This window comes from Sebastes fasciatus, chromosome 9, assembly GCF_043250625.1.
Source record: "Sebastes fasciatus isolate fSebFas1 chromosome 9, fSebFas1.pri, whole genome shotgun sequence".
NCBI lineage: Eukaryota > Metazoa > Chordata > Actinopteri > Perciformes > Sebastidae > Sebastes > Sebastes fasciatus.
Genome location: NC_133803.1, coordinates 10,205,773 through 10,222,826, shown reverse-complemented (window position 1 = coordinate 10,222,826; position 17,054 = coordinate 10,205,773). Strand labels below are relative to the sequence as shown.

Below are 17,054 nucleotides of genomic sequence, written 5' to 3'. Positions count from 1 at the left end.
CCTCCAAACTTCACTGTTGGTATGGTGTTTTTAGGGTGATGTGCAGTGCCATTTGTCCTCCAAACATGGTGTGTATTATGGCATCCAAAGAGTTAAACTTTGCTCTCATCTGACCAGACTATATTCTCCCAGTATTTCACAGGCTTGTCCAAATGTTGTGCAGCAAACTTTAAACAAGCTTCAACATGCTTTTCCTTTAGCAATGGAGTCTTGCGTGGTGAGCGTGCATACAGGCCATGACGGTTGAGTGCATTACTTATTGATTTCTTTGAAACAATTGTACCTGTTAATTCCAGGTCTTTCTGAAGCTCTCCACAAGTGGTCCTTGGCTCTTGGACAACTCTTCTGATAATTCTTTTCACTCCTCTGTCAGAAATCTTGCGAGGAGCACCTGGTCGTGGCCAGTTTTGGTGAAATGATGTTCTTTCCACATCCGGATTATGGCCCCAACAGTGCTCACTGGAACATTCAAAAGTTTAGAAATGCATCTGTAACCAATGCTATCAGTATGTTTTGCAACAATAAGGTTGCAGAGGTCTTGAAAGAGCTCTTTGCTTTTACCCATCATGAGATGTTTCTTGTGTGACACCTTGGTAATGAGACACCTTTTTATAGGCCATCAGTTGGGATTGAACCAGCTGATATTAATTTGCACTGACACGGGGTCGGATTGCTTTCTAATTACTGATAGATTTCAACTGTTGTCTTGGCTTTCCATGCCTTTTTGCACCTCCCTTTCTTCATGTGTTCAATACTTTTTCCATGTGTCATTTTGCATTATTACACATCACTTAATTTCTTAACTTGTTTGTTTTGGTTTCTTTGTATGTATAGATTACTCGGGTTGTTACCAACATCTGGTAAAAATGTCATGTCAATAGCACCTTTGGAAATATATTTACTGAGAAAAATGGTGACGTGTTCAATACTTATTTTACCCGCTGTATACTAGTTTTTATTTTAAATATTAGACCTAGGCTTTTACAATTAACCCCCTGACACCCACAATAGACCCGTTTAAGTCTTTTTTAGAGGGGTAGAGGGCGTCTTTAGGGGGAGATAGCAGGTCAACAGTAGATGTCACATAGAAGTGGTGTACATCACCTGAAAGCTGGGAACCTGAAGATTATTTTGAGATGCAGCATTGTGTGTAAAATTGTTCTTGTCATAAATCAGAAATAAACATGAATGAATGAATGAATTAGTTAAAATAAATTATGAGAGTGTATAAGGGTTGAGAACATTATGATAGAAGTATATGATGACCATTCCCATGCTCTGTTATGTCTCATAAGTTGTTGCAGCAAGTTTTGGGCTGATAACATTTTATACACAGATTTGGTGCTAAATCTAACCATTTTTTACCACTGGAGAATTGATAAAACTGATCAATATTCCTTCCAAAATACCACATTAACATACCAAGACCTTGAGGAACACCATAGAAAAAGCCATGCTGTGATTTGATATCAAAAACCTTTGACATTTGGAGATTTCTGCAAGAATTGCATTTATTGGCGATTGGATGGCGTGCACTTCTGTTGTGTAAACTGCTCAGAAACTTCCTTATTGTCAGTCTACCTAGGAAAGCCATCCATCTTCTGAATGCTCTAGGTCTCTTTAGTTTGTGGCTGTAAAGTTTCATGAAAGCTGTGATTATCCTAGAGGTCACCACAGGTCATTTTATACAGTGAGGTCAAATTTAAAAAAGGGTCTCACTACAATGAAATTGCTACTATGGGGAGTAACATCATCACACATGAATACAACTGGGCTCATTGGATCCACAAGAGTCCCAGCTTTACAGTGATACCAAACGTATGTAACTCCAAGACTGTTTAGGGACCCCAGTATGCAGAAATATTCAAACACATTTTTAGAATTTCTTATACTGCATTAAAAAAACTGCATTGCTTTTGCCCCAAACTGCATGTGATTATCATAAAGCGGGCATGTCTGTAAAGGGGAAACTTGTGGGTACCCATAGAACCCATTTTCATTCACATATTTTGAGGTCAGAGGTCAAGAGACCCATTTTAAAATGGCCATGCCAGTTTTTCCTCTCCAAAATGTAGCCTAACTTTGAAGCGTTATTTAGCCTCCTTCCCGACAAGCATGGCAAGGTTGTTACCAATGGATTCCTTATATTTTTTTCTAGTTTCATATGATAGTTGTATCTTCACTTCAGCTCTAAAACTGACCCTGCTACAGCCTCTGAAAGACAGTAAAGTTGGTCGGGATTGCTGGTCTCAGAAGGTTAAATATACAGCTAACATGTTTGGTTCAGACTTTCTCCTCAATAAATGTGAAGCTTTCTGTGACCCACCTTCCCAGACTCAGTGTCTGAACATTGGTCTAGCCTACATTAAGGCCAGTAAATAGTCTACTCTCACTTGGACATTATCTTATATCTTTTGCCAGATCCATACATAGTTGATGATCAAGGTGTTATCTGAGGCAACATCAATGATGTCATCAGATCCTGCTCTCAGTTACCTCCGCCTGTGTTGGTATTATAGCAGATATGTACCTGTAAATCATTAATGCCCATTCAATTGTTCCCCTACTCCCTTGGCGGTATCTCTTGCCGGCAGTAGTATTTCATGGGGGGAAATATGGTACACGCTGCTGATAAAACAAGCAAGAACAATTCTCAACTTGGCTGAACTCCGTTTCAACCCTGAGCTCATGGCTAGACAGGTGGGGCTGAGGTATCGGAGGAGAGCGTGTAAAATCTACAGCAAAGGAGAGCATCTCGGTTTTCTCCCCGTGTGTTAACATCTGACACTGAGAGCAGCCTGCAAACACACACTAACACTCACATAACACTCAGGAGCATCAAAATAGTGGAACATTATGTTCACACTTGTATTAAAATTGTACAGACTCAAGCTCCAGGCAACATTTGTTTACACTTTTACATACAAAGCCAATTCTTAACTGCACTATCACATTTAGCCCCAAACAATAATGATCTGAAAGCCACCATGGATCCTCAATAGCCTTACGAAAAAGTAGCATACATCAACATTTATTTTATGAAGTATACTTAAATAAAGTTTGAGTATATTATCCCCAAGTATACTTTATGTAGTAAGTATGCTAATATCAATGTACTAGTAATTGTAAGCATTTTACTTCAATACTTTTTTGAACTAAATTGGCCCACTTTTTGGTTTTTAAAAGTATACTTTTAAGTATGCGTTAAGTATAAGAATAGTAAACACTGAAAAGTACACTACTAGTTAACATCTGAGTTTTATTTTGTACTAAACTATACTATAGGTATACTGATACTTAGCCAATGATTTATGTATGACATAAAGAGACTTGCTCCTTATGCTATTTGACTTGACGTTTTATGATGATAAAAAAATTTATACAATTTGTTTGCATGCCTCCACGGTGAACGAAGAATTCCAAAACTTACAAAAATCTTGATGAATGAAGTAAATTTTACAAACTCTTACACACTTTAATAGGCTACTCTATCAAAAAGTAAGCACAACTACATGCCAAGTATTGACCTTTCTGTAGGCCTATAAGGCAAGAATACTTAATTATACTTTTATAAAATATATCTCGATCAAAAGATTAAGTACAAGTATAAGCCAAGTAAAACTTTTCTGTATACTTTCTGTATAAGATAAGTAAACTTAAGCATACTTTTGTTAAGTATATCTCTGATAAGTACATAAAAAGTAAAAGTATAGTAAAGTAAAAGTATACTCTCTTATTTTAAATTTAATAAAAGTATACTAATTGCACACTTGAATAAACTTCTTCTTGGTAATGGTATTCATGTTTTTTATCTTCTTCAATACAGAATTCAGTGGTAAATATTAACTCATACTGACAGACCTACTAAAGCTGAAACTGGGGCTTCTTTTTTTCTTCTTTTTTAAAAAGTAAAAGGTGTTCCAACACAAGGTGGCAGCATTGAGTCATTAGTGACAGCAGGACCTCAGCCACGTCCCTGAGAGATGGTTTACTCTTCACACCTTCCAGCAGTAGAAACAAAACAAAAGAGATTTACTGCCAATATCAGATCCACAATAGTTTATAGCGTCTCTTGGGGATTAAATAATCTTACTGTTGTTTTCAAAACAGCCCTATTCAATCTCTAACACACTTTAACCTTAAAAGACAGAACTTGTGAGAAGGGCTGCAACTAAGGATTATTTTCATTGTTGATTAATCTGACGATTATTTTCTTGATTAATCGATTAGTGGTTTTGTCTTTAAAATCTCAAAAAATGTCGATCAGACTTCCCCAAAGCCCACGACGACGTCCTCAAATGTCTGTTTTTTTCCACAACTCAAAGATATCAAGTTTACTGTCATGGAGGAGTAAAGAAACCAGAAAATATTCACATTTAAGAAGCTGCAATCAGAAAATTTAGACTTTTATTTCTTTAAAAAAAATAATAATACTCAAACCGATTATCAAAACAGTTGTCGATTAATTGAATAGTCGACTACTAATCGATTAATCGTTGCAGCTCTAGTTGTAAGTGGAGTTCAGGTCATTTTTCCTGGTTTCTCATTTTCTTTTTTGAGCAAGAACTTCACATCTTTGTGCATGCGGTGGTTAAGCAGCCCATGCTTTTGTGTGAGTGAGAAAGCGAGACACATTTACTTGCCAAGCATCCTCAGCCAGTGATGCACTTATCCAATCAATGTTTAAATTACTGCATAATAACACCTTGCAAAAGAGGAAATTTCAGATTTTCTCTCACTAAGATGAGGACACATATCTCTCAGGTGAAATTAGCCTCACTTAAAAGATAGAACCACTTCATGATGAAGGTTAAACCATCTTTTGGCTGCTTTGTCGTGGTCACTCCTCCCCAAAAAGTATCACATGAAACAAACATCCTGAGAGACACACAGACATTCAGCTGTATAATCACTGTATAACATATAAACACACACAATAAGTCAAATCAATGTATACAAATGTCATATACCTTCAATAATAACAAGGAGCATAATGCGCCTCAAGCAGTGTTATTAATAAAAATTGCCATAGAGGGAGGCACAAACAAGTAGAATGGTTGAGTTAAAACAGTGTGACAGAACCGATTGTTTTGTGCATCTGTGTGATAGTAAAATAGATGATTAAATATGTTTGCATATTCTTATAAAATGTATTTAATGTAAGTTTGAAATGGACAGGTTCAGTTTATTCAAAGCTCTTATACGAAGGGACACAAATTTGGAAATGAATGCATTGCTTCTGCTTTTAGGGCATAAGAACAAGACCGTTCTACAAATATTTTATTCAAACGTGGAAGAAATAATGTAAAAACTTCTAAACTCATACTTTACACGTTAATGTAAGTGGAGGACAAACCTTAATATGTGCTAATGGTATGTTTACACATTTCCGTTCCTATATGCCAGGGTACAATCAAGCATGTCATGCAACAATGTCGAGGCAGGGCACATAATGTGGATATTGTACTGGTGGCACAGATTTCCATTTTCACACAGACAATGGGGACTGGGGGTTGGCTGAGGGGGGGGGGATGTCTGAGCAAAAAAAAAGAAAAAAAGATTACAATTCTCATCAGAGTCACCAAAACACTGAATGATTTCCTGCCAAATTAATTACCCTTTACCCAACTTTAGACAATAATGCTCGGAGCTGTCTGTCGGAACAGTATTATTCTATTAGCGTTCGATTTGCAGTTCAGCCAGAGTGACTTCATATTTAGATTTTATTGTATTTTCTTAGCGAGTGTGTGGCATTGCATCCACAATAGAAAGGCTGATAATTTCCGTTGAATCACCTGTGCAGCAGAGATGGGATCAGCACATTATTTGGAGAGAGAATTTGTTAAAATGTTTAAACACTTCTGTTCCAAAGCATTACAAAAGGTGCATTTACAGAGTGAATTCAAGCACAGTACAGTTTAATTAATTGAAACTTTTACAATATGAGGCCTCCTTTACAATCATAACCCATCTTTAATCAAATCTAAGACTTACTAATCACTTCACCTCTCTCTGCTTGATTTTCAAGGTGATTCAAAGGGTTATTGTGTCGATTTTTTTTACACAAGTACAGTATTAACAACACTTGTGAAATCAAAGTTGGCATGTTTTTGATTAATTTTTATCCTTTTTTAATTTACAAAGAGCTGCAGGTTAGTGACTTGAAGGGACTCGGAGCATGGGCGTGAGATTAGCTGGCCGGTTGTCCGAGGGCGTGGCTGACCTGATCCAGATCCGGGCCACCTGTGTGGGTGAGCCTGCCCTCCCGTCTGCCTCCTGTACCATCCCCAGGAAGTGGTCACCAGGCAGCCCGTTGCCACTTTTCCCCTCCACTTCAACTCCCAAGAGTGGAGGGTGTAGACCATGAAGCGTGCAAAAACATGTCTCAAATCAAATTGAACAAGTTCTTATATTTAATGCAAATAGAAATTTAAACATACACTGGATGAATATACAGTAGGGCTGCAACTATCGATGAATCTGTCGAGTATTTTCCTGATTAATCGATAAGTTGCCGTTTCCCAAAGCCCAAGACGACGTCCTCAAATGTCTTGTTTTGTCCACAACTCAACGATATTCAGTTTACTGTCATAGAGGAGGAAATAAACCAGAAAATATTCACATTTAAGAAGCTGGAAGCAGAGAATTTTGACTGTTTTTCTTTAAAAATGACTAAAAACTGATTAATCGATTATCAAAATAGTTGGCGATTACTTTAATAGTTGACAACTAATGGATTAATCGTTGCAGCTCTAATATACAGTAAATCTATGAAAGCAAACAATGTAAGATGTTAGATATTTGCAGTTTTGCAGTAAAAGAAAGTGATTGTTAGGCATAATAAGGCACAACAATCGGGTGCAATAAGTAGGCCGATTTGAAACACAACTAGCTCAGGTTCATCTCAGTGAATGGGTTGGTCTCCCTTGTCTTGGTCTGTGTGTCTCTGTTGAGCAGTCGATAGGTTAACCTGCCCGTGGCATCCATCTTGTGTGGCCCCCCTCGCATTACCATTGATCTGAAGGAAATAAAGAGCACACGTGTTATTATATACAGCCCAGAAAAACACCCTCTCACAGTGATGGAGTGAACAGGCCAAATGTATGAAATATTGCCCCTCCGACATATTCCGTCTTCCTGTCAATAGTGCAGCCTTTTGCCCACAACCTGGATCAATAGGGACTTATCTTTTCATGATAACACATAACGATGTTGTCTGCTGTCTTTTTTCTGATATCGAAGCTCTAATTCTTCTTCCTCCGCCTTTTTTAAATCATCCAAACTGATATGTATATTTGAGCACTACCAATTTCTTGTTTTCCCTTGTTTTTTTTACTGAAGAAATAAAATTGGCGTGGGCCCGCTAGTCTGAGACATGGCAGTTACAAATTTACATGTTGGTTTTCTGGACGTTTCTCTGAAGCTTTTGGGGGTCTCTCATGTGTGAGACTGCTCAGCGGAGAGAAGACACCCCTCTGTAAAAACATCTGTTGTGGAAATGGCTGTCAGACTCCCTTTTGTGGGCTCCGTCTCTTCTTTGCACAGAGATTGTCATTTGTTTTGATCATTTATGTGGGTGAAAGCATAATGATAAAAAAAAATCTGGAGAATGTACCCATGCAGTTGAGCAGTCTACAGTTGGGCTGCGGTTTTTTTTGTTGTTGTTTTTTTTCTTTCTCATGGAAAGGAACATTTCTCTCTGATTTAGTGGTTTCGTATTCTGCACATTGAGGCATGACATGTAACTATGTTATTTAGTGTAAAAGTAAAGGAAGTTTTTAGGAATATTTTGCAATTAAACATTTCAGTAAGCATACATTTCCCTGTGCGTTGGTGTACAGGGGCAAGCTGCTTAAAGATGATAACAAAAACTACTCTTTAATTATTCATGATGTGGTGATCGTTATCATGCGTGGAAGAAGTCACTGGAAAAGAGAAATTGGCATAGTTTCTTTGTTGTTTTAGAGTGATTTCATTGTGGAAAATGCAATTTCTCTTTGCACTAAAACTAGTCTTTTATTCTGTCGGCTTTGTATGAGCGAATGAAGCAGTGTGTGTAATTTAAAACAAAGTAAACAAGTATAATAGCATTCATAGAGAGTATAAAAGGTTGGCGTCTCGGCCGTTGAAATTCATTGCCAACAAAAGCTTTGTGTTATGACTTTCTTTCAGAATGGCCCGGGGTGAGGTGACGCCACTGTTCTCCACCTACACAGGAAGTGTTTTGAGAGTACCTGTCCAGCAGCGCCACAAGGCACATCACCTCTATGTACTCCCAGGTCAGATGCCATTTATCTCAGTCAGTCAAGCTGCTCTTTCAGCTAATTCCTCCTCACTGCTCAACAGTATTGTCCACTCAAAGCATGAAACAAATTCATTTCTTTGTATAAGATTATGAAAATGGATTTCAGGCACGTTATGTCAAGTTAGAAACAGATTGTATTTCCATGCTTGTATGTTTTTCAGTGTTTTTCAGGCCTTATATAACAGCAAAATCACTGCATTGTTGAATGATTGGCGCCAATTAAGGAGTTTGTCTAAGTGCATTGTGACAGCTGACTAATCCAGTCAGAGTTGGACCATGTATCTATATATCTTGAAGTGACAAGTAAAAAATCGAGCCATTTAACTTTGACAATGTCTTCTTATAACATTGTTAGACTATAATAATAATAAAAAAACTGCTCTGGGTGGACGTACTGTATTCCCCTTGAGTCACTGCTCTGAGTTGTTTTCACTTGTTTTGAAGCACAGCATCAATTTTCTTACATGTTAGACGTGATGCTTTTTCTCAGTTTACACACTGGCTGAAACCAGAATGTCACATGGGTTTACAGTGCAAATCCTGATGTATTAAGTCTTATAGTTGTGTCAGTTATGTGTCTGAATGTAGGTACCGTTTTAGTTTTTTCTTTGCAAACACATCATGCAAATAAAGTATAACCAAAATATGTTTTTATGTCAAATACTTTTTTTTTCTTTTAACAAAATAGAGCTAATTCTGTATAAAATAATCTAAACATTATGTATGAGACCTGGTATAAAAAGGTGTAAATGATATTTACATTTATATGATCCATAACAGCGAGATCCCTGCATGAATTAATGGGACGCCTGTTTGTGATGATTTTCCTGCAGAACAGGTGAGTGTTTGAGCAGAGTGACACCTCATAAACTAGCTGATAACCTGTTCCTGTGTCTTCTTATCTGTCTTCCAGACAATCCCTGGTCCCTGAGCACGTCGTCGTTTCCCCTCAGGCCCATTATCAGATCCCCTCTGTAGGCTCCCAGCAGCTGCAGTTATTGTGGAAGACTCGACTTTTATAGCCCCATGATGTCTGCGACAACAGCAGCGTTTATGAGTGAGTACATTTTGTCTTGTGGTCGTTTCCTTTTCTTTTTTTTCTTTTTTTTTACTGAGAAACTTCCCCTTAATTTTCCCTTCTCTTTTCCCTCATCAAATGAAATCTAATAAAATGTAAAATTTAAATTTACAACACACCTGCCACATCAGTTTTTGTCAAACAGCTAGAGAAAAAGAGAAACCTACTAATATTGGTGTTCTGAAAAGAGTGAATAATATAATAAACATAACATCAAAATAAAAAAAGGTCAAATAAAAGCCCATTGAAGAATTTAATGTTGAGGTTATTTACAAATATTATATCATTATTCATCTTTTACCAATCGTGTTTCAGCACCGATCGTCCCCTCGCGCTATCTGTGGGAAACGTGTTATCTCCCTCTGCCATTCATGTACACACTTATTGGATTCCAAGTCTCCGGGATCAATCTTTTGGCCACCAGAGGAGCATAACTAATGGCAACATTAGAATGGCTTTGTGAGAGGGACTGGCCGGATGCGGGTTAACCAAGCAGGAAATAATCTAGGATTTTATATCCTGCATGAATGGCCATAGGATATGCTGAGAATAAATTAATCCCCCCCAAAAATTTTAGCAGTGAGGTTATCTTTTAACAGTTTCAGAGGGGTGGGCGGTTTGTTTGGCTGATTTATTTTTTTCTTGAGGGGTGGGGGGTCGTTTTCTCCCTGCATGCACACATGTGGAATTTCTTCGGCGGATAATGACCGTCATCTTAATGCTCAGCCAGGGTCAGACTATCTATTCTGCCTCTGACCGCAGGTCTAGACGGCCTTCCTCTGGAAAAGCTTTTTTCCCCCTTCCTTTTAAAGACCCACTTCTATTTTCCTGTTGTGCCCAAACAAGGATTTTATAAAATGGGTGACATCGCCACACAAGCTGTCTGCCGAATCCCCCTTAATTAAAGTGACGTTTAAAGCCTTCCTCAGACACTAATAAACCCCCTCTCCATTAAGATCCTCCTAATTACTGTGTGCAAGGGAAAAAGGGGGACACACACAGACAGACAGTGTGGAGGTAAGCCTGCTGGCATTTGGCCCCATAAGCTGAGCGCCACACAAAAGAAAATGTCCCCTGGGTTACCCATCCTACAAGAGAGGTTCCCTTTTTCCCCCCCCCCAACCTCTCTTCCCCTCTCGTTGTTTTCTTCTTTATGAATGAAAGTATATGACATGTGGGGCTGAGAGTGTCCATTCATGGAGCGGCTGGAATGTGTGAATAAGGGCTTTGAATGAGGCATGAATCACAGCCACCTGATTAGTCATTAAGCAGTCTTTTGACATTACCATTGTTTAAATGTGCATGGTGGAAGTGAGAGTGCTGTCATCTATAAACACCCGTCCAGTCAAGTGAGGCTCATTAGAAAAGATAGATATTCAGTGAAAACTGAGAGATGCAGGAATCTCCTCAGAACGCATTATCAAGCATTTTCCCGGTGAAACTTCGGTATCAGCGGACCAATTAAAAAACATGTTGCAAAGATTATTTTTTATATATATATCTTGTTGATGTTAGTCCCACGTGGCTTTATAGTGGCTTAAATTGATGTGGACAAGAGAATCTCGTATCGTTTCACGTCACACTGAGCCACAAGTACAGAGTGTGTGGACAGTCACTACAGCTTCGGTGGCAGAGGCCTGCCCAGAAAGGTTAAACGTGTTTGGTTCATGTCCCGGTCTGCAGATTAATGACATTAACGAAGTTTCCATTAGTCGCGCAACTGGGGGAGACATGGGCGTCCATGCGGAAAGCCACATGACCGAGGCAGAGATAAGAGAAAATGAAATACGTCTTCGTGGAGACAGGAGGGGCCAGGAAGTGCCACTCCAAATTAGCCGCAGGCCCAGTTTGTTGTTACTTCATTAACCCAACAGCCCCGGGAAAAATAAAAAGAGGGGTCACAACCTTAAGCAACGGGGAGGCCTGAAATTTGCAAAGAGAGGCTCCTGCAAACTTTGGCTGGATGCAGCTATTGACACAATGCAGACAAGTGTTTATTAGGGAAAGTTATCATTTAGGGGAAAATTCACCCCCTGTTACATTTCAGTGTTTTACCTCAAACAAGTCTGTTTGCATTAGTACTTAACTTTTTATTAGTTGAGTTGTATTCGCTATGATGTCATATACACTATTAAAAGAAACACCAGATTACTTTACTATTGTTTTAATAATTTGATATTAAAATGTGCTGCAGGTTATTGATCAACATTTATTTCAATTTGAAAAAAGTTTCATTAAAGTCAACAACCAATGCTACTCAAGTCAGCCTTGTGGCATAGCAAAGTGCAGGGTTCAACGTTAATGTTTTTTTTTTCACTTGCCTGGTCGGGCAAGCCGGTCAATTTTTACTCGCCCCTATACAAATTGTTATATTTTAGGGCTGTCAATTGATTAAAACATTTAATTGCGATTAATCGCATGATTGGCCATAGTTAATCGTGATGAATCGCAAATTAATCACACATTTTTTATCTGTTCAAAATGTACCTTAAAGGGAGATTTGTCAAGTATTTAATACTCTTATCAACATGGCAGTGGGCAAATATGCTGCTTTATACAAATGTATGTATATATTTGTTATTGGAAATCAATTGTTAACTCAAAACAATGACAAATATTGTTCAGAAACCCTCACAGGTACTGCATTTAGCATAAAAAAATCTGCTCAAATCATAACATGGCAAACTGCAGCCCAACAGGCAACAACAGCTGTCAGTGTGTCAGTGTGCTGACTTGACTATGACTTGCCCCAAACTGCATGTGATTATTATAAAGTGGGCATGTCTGTAAAGGGGAGACTCGTGGGTACCCATAGAACCCATTTTCATTCACATATCTTGAGGTCAGAGGTCAAGGGACCCCTTTGAAAATGGCCATGCCAACTTTTCCTCGCCAAAATTTTCCGCAAGTTTGGAGCGTTGTTTAGCATCCTTCGCCAATAGATACCTTAGGTTTTTCTAGTTTTATATGATACCAGTATCTTCACTCTATCTTTAAAACTGAGTCCACTACAACCTAAAAGTCTCAAGTTACGTTAAAGAAATTAGTGGCTTTAAAACGAACTTTCGTTATTATCGCGCTAACTTTGACAGCCCTAATTTATTTATTAGTGGTTCTCAAATAACAACAAAGACAAATTGTCATGTTTAATTTTTAATTAAATAAAATTAATCTGGAGTGTCGCCCACATCCTTTAACACCACCCAACTAAACTCCTGTTTCCAGGATATTTTAAGTGTTTGCTTGCACTTCAGCTCATAAACTTTGTCTTTACTCGCCGCCATTTTTTCGTGAGTGCCATATCGGTACTGCGCATGTGCATTTTTCAACAGAGATGAGAAGGAAGGAACTCCTTAGCTACTTCCATCATCAACTCCGTAATAAAACTATGTATTTAATTATTTTTTTACATCATGCCCAATCGGGAAAGTGATTGGCTAGAGCTACTAGTCCGAAGTGGCATTTTACTTGCCCCGGGCAGGCGGGCATTCCTTATTGTTGAGCCCTGTAGTGGCCCATTTCTTTGCAATGCCCTGACAGGTGGTTGCAAAACAGATGAACCAATCATTGAGTCAGTCTCTTACAGTCTGATCTTTTACTTCTTTCAAAAATGTTAAAGGTCAAATATTTACATTTCAACAATCTAAAGCATTGTTAGTTGGTAATTCTTTTAATTTACCTTTAAATTACACCAGTAAAGGATAATAAAATGATTCAGATCTGACAGGTATGGGTGTAAAAGTACACCCAGTCGCCGTCATTCTTTGTCAGTGAACCAGCTTTTAGTGCAGGAATCAACGTGAAACTATCCAACACTATAGCATCAATAATATAAAAGCATTATCAGCTGTTTTACAAATGACAATAATATAGGGTATTACTTTGTCATCAATATTAGATAAGGTGCATTGTGCTGTGTTTGTTGCTCTCTAACATTTGGTGGTGTACTTCAAAACACGAGCCGAGTTGTATAATGGCGTCCTTGTTGTTGTAACGCGAGCTGCGCGGTGGCTCTTTATTTGCAGGCAGTGACTTTATTAGAGTCTATGGTTACAGACCCTTGGAAGGAGGGCTATTGTATTCTCACCCCTTCTCTGGCAAACATACCTCTGCTGCTCCCTTCCTTTGTGCGCTCTTCATAACAAACAGGCCTGATGGATTCTGCAGTGGGTAGAAATCTGCAGTTATTGGTATTACTTTGAGTTATTATTATATTGATTTAAAAGGAGTTGTATTCAGTCACTTAAAATCTTACAAACCCATGACTTTTGATCTGTATTCCATGTCTATTTCTTAAAAAGTCGACTAAATTATTCTTACCTTCTCCCTAGTTTTTTTCCATCTCTCTCTCTCTCTCTCTCTCTCATACACCCACATATATATATATATATATACCTACTCAGCAACATGGATCAGCAGCAGCTGACTTGGCTAGAAACTCTGTGTCACAGGTAGACAGAGGCAGGGTCCAACGAGTGTCTACTGAGGCTGCAGACACATCTGCCTGCTTGATTTCACCTGGTAACTGAGCATGTAGTATTTACTTCTCGGCTGAAATGCAATCAGGGGCTGGTAGCTGGCAAGGAAGCAATGAGCCTGCTATTAGGTGCAGGTTTTTTTTCCCCTCCTCTCAAGAAGTAAGGAAGAGTTAGAGTTGAAAAACTGGGAGGAAAAAATGTATTGTAATAGTTTGGCAACTCATGCAAATATATTGTTTTTAATATATTTATAACCTTATAATACATATTACATAAAGGGACAAATTATGAAACCATTAATAACTGTAAAATTAGGCCTGTTAAATTTATTCTCAAGCCTTTTAATTTTTTTTAGTCTTTAATTCTTCCATTCCCATGTTTTCCAATAATTATTTTCAATAGTTGTTATAGCAGCTAAAGGTCAAACAGAGTTTCATGGCATATTTTCCATTAGTTTAAACCAATTTCTTCCAACATTTAATACTAAAGTAGTGGTTATAATAACATTTTAATCTTAAAGTGTAGCTTAAACTAAACGGCTTCATGCAAGGTGATTGACTGCAGGATGAAGTGCATTATCATGAGCTGTTTCATTGCTGACGACCAGAGCCTTGTGAATTCCTGATGATGAACGTAACAGTGACACCGCTGAGGTTCCTACGGTAGAGTGCTCTCCTGTGCGCGTATAAACATTTACATCCTCGAGACAAGAGTCACCTCTCTAATCTGGCTGAAGAAGTGTGTGGAGAGGCCCTTTATCCCGCCCTGCTTTAACCCGTTGCTCACAGAAGAGCCATTTACCTCCACTAATGGGGAGTGAGTCCTGTTTGCCTCTCAGCCCGCTGAAAGAAACCTCGCCAGAGAGGAGACGTTAAGAAAACCAGTTAATCTGGAGCATTCTGTCTGTGTCTACCCGGGGAGAGGACCGAGCTCCTTGGTGCCTTCTCAAGAGGCTTCTCCTCACAGAAGCTATAGAAGTGTTAGATCAGCACATTTTCTCAGTCACCCTGATGAAGACACAGTGGTTAAACAAATAAGTGGTTAGCCTTTTTGGTCACTGTTTATTGAGTTTGAAGGCTTTAGAAAAAGGTTGCTGATTTAATCATTTACTGTGTCTTATCATAGTACCCTTCAAATTTTGGAAAAGTCAAGTACCGAAGTAACATGAATATCAGAATTTCTTTTTTAACAAAACTAAAGTCCTTTACACACCAGGGGCTTGAAAAATACAAACAGAAATGCGAAATACTTGCCTGTGAATATTTTACAGTATATATAGGGCTTTTATTGTGAAAGGTGTCTGCGCTAACTTTGTCAAGGTTGAAAAGAGTAATAAAGTCTGTTGTCCTGGTTTGGACTACGGAGCCTACGTGTTGTTGTTTCATACATATAGGTGCAACTCAGCACAACATGATTGGTTGATGCCTTTATTTGCGTTGCGAAAGCTCAGAAAATCGTCATCGTTCTGGAAAGAAAATGACGACGGTTTTTCGCCACGTAGTATTCGCGGTCTGTGTCAAAGTACTTATGACAAAAACAACAGTTCGAAAAAAGATGTTGACGTGCAAATTAATCGCACAAAAAAAAATGCCCCGGGTGTTTAACGGCCTCAAGAGTCTGCAGCCTAGTGAGGCTCTACTTAGGTACAGTGCTTTGAGTTAAATGCTAACATAATTGTGATCATGCTTAACGCTCACAATGACAATGCTAACATGCTGATGTTTCACATGTATCATTTTTTACCATGTTCACCATCTTAGTTTAGCGTGTTAGCATGCTAATGATCATGCTAATTAGCACTAAACACAAAGTAAAGCTGATTGGAACGTCATGAAATACGTTTTGCAGTAAAGTTATAAACCTGATGATGGCGCTGCATGAAAAGTGGAGGGACCATCAAAGTTATTGCAGTTCGTCCTGAGTGGAACATGAATCTCCCAAATAGAGGTGTCACAATATACCGGTATTGACATACATTATTATTACATTATTAACATGACATATCATGTTTATTATACACATATGATAATATCGTGTAAATAATCCAGCGCCTCTCAAAGGTGCAGTGAGTATAGGATCTGGCAGCATCTAGTGGTGAGGTTGCAGATTGCAACCAACTTAAACTCCAGTGCGCCAAGTGTGTAGAAGAACTACGGTGGTAACGTGAAAACGCAAATGGCCCCATAGAGCCAGTTGTTGTTAGAGTAGCGTAGAATAGCAGAGTGGTGAAGCAAGAGAGAGAGAGGCCGATGACAAATGTGTGTGAGCGAACAAGTGAGTTAGTGGAGCAGAAGACAGAGTCAGTTTAGCTTTGAAAATATCAAGTGAATGTATAGTGGAAGTTGCAGTTTGTGCAGATGCAAATGCTGCAGCTCCTCAAGACCAACAGAAGTCTCCCGTGTCTTGTTTTCCGGCGGAAACTAAAGAAAACATACTTATTAATATTATATTCCATTTCTGCCAATAGATCCCCCTAAATATTTAAATGATATTAAATCATTTTATATATACTGTTATGTTACAGACTCTCTCTCCACCTCCCTACACTCGTATTTTGAGTGTAATTCATTTGACAAAAAAAGAGACAAAAACGCACAATAAACAAAGTTAAAGATGAATTTGACTGATAGCATTATTATCATTTTTTAAATACAATTTTCTAAAGTATAGAATATATACTGTATAGTATATATAATGAATTCTTTTGGCCATAATTGTGTAGTGAAAATCTGATATTGTGACAGCCCTACTCCCAAATGTACCACATTTATGGCAATCCACCCAATAGTTGTCAATATATAATAGAAAAAATATGATATATTATAAAAATATTTCACTAAAAGACCAAAATGTCAACCTGCTGGTGGTGCTAGAGAAAAAGTCAGAGGATCACCAAAATCCACAGGATTCATCGTCTGGGGACCAGGAATGCTGGTACCAAATTTCACGGCAATCCATCCACTGGTTGTTGAGATATGCCATACTAAACTAATAGTGCAAAAACAAAGTATTTTTCTTTTACCTCTATGGTGTTCAATTCTCACTCTAGCCTATATAGAGAAAGCAAATTATTGATTTTTAGAGCAGTGGGTAAGACTCTGAATCAGGCAATAAACTCTCCCCTAAAAGGAACCTGAGGAAACAGTCGTACCAGAAGCAACAGAAGCCCGGCTACAATCACAACCAAGTCACT

General features: G+C 38.3%; 1 long non-coding RNA gene across 2 annotated transcripts in view; it reads left to right on the top strand.

The window, feature by feature from the left end:
* Positions 1-17,054, top strand: part of LOC141773850 (uncharacterized) — a 68,356-nt gene that overhangs the window by 1,835 nt on the left and 49,467 nt on the right. For both annotated transcript variants that reach the window (XR_012595194.1, XR_012595193.1), the window contains exons 2-3: positions 8,173-8,279; positions 9,219-9,362. This is a non-coding gene — a long non-coding RNA (uncharacterized LOC141773850). The remainder of the gene's footprint in view (positions 1-8,172; positions 8,280-9,218; positions 9,363-17,054) is intronic.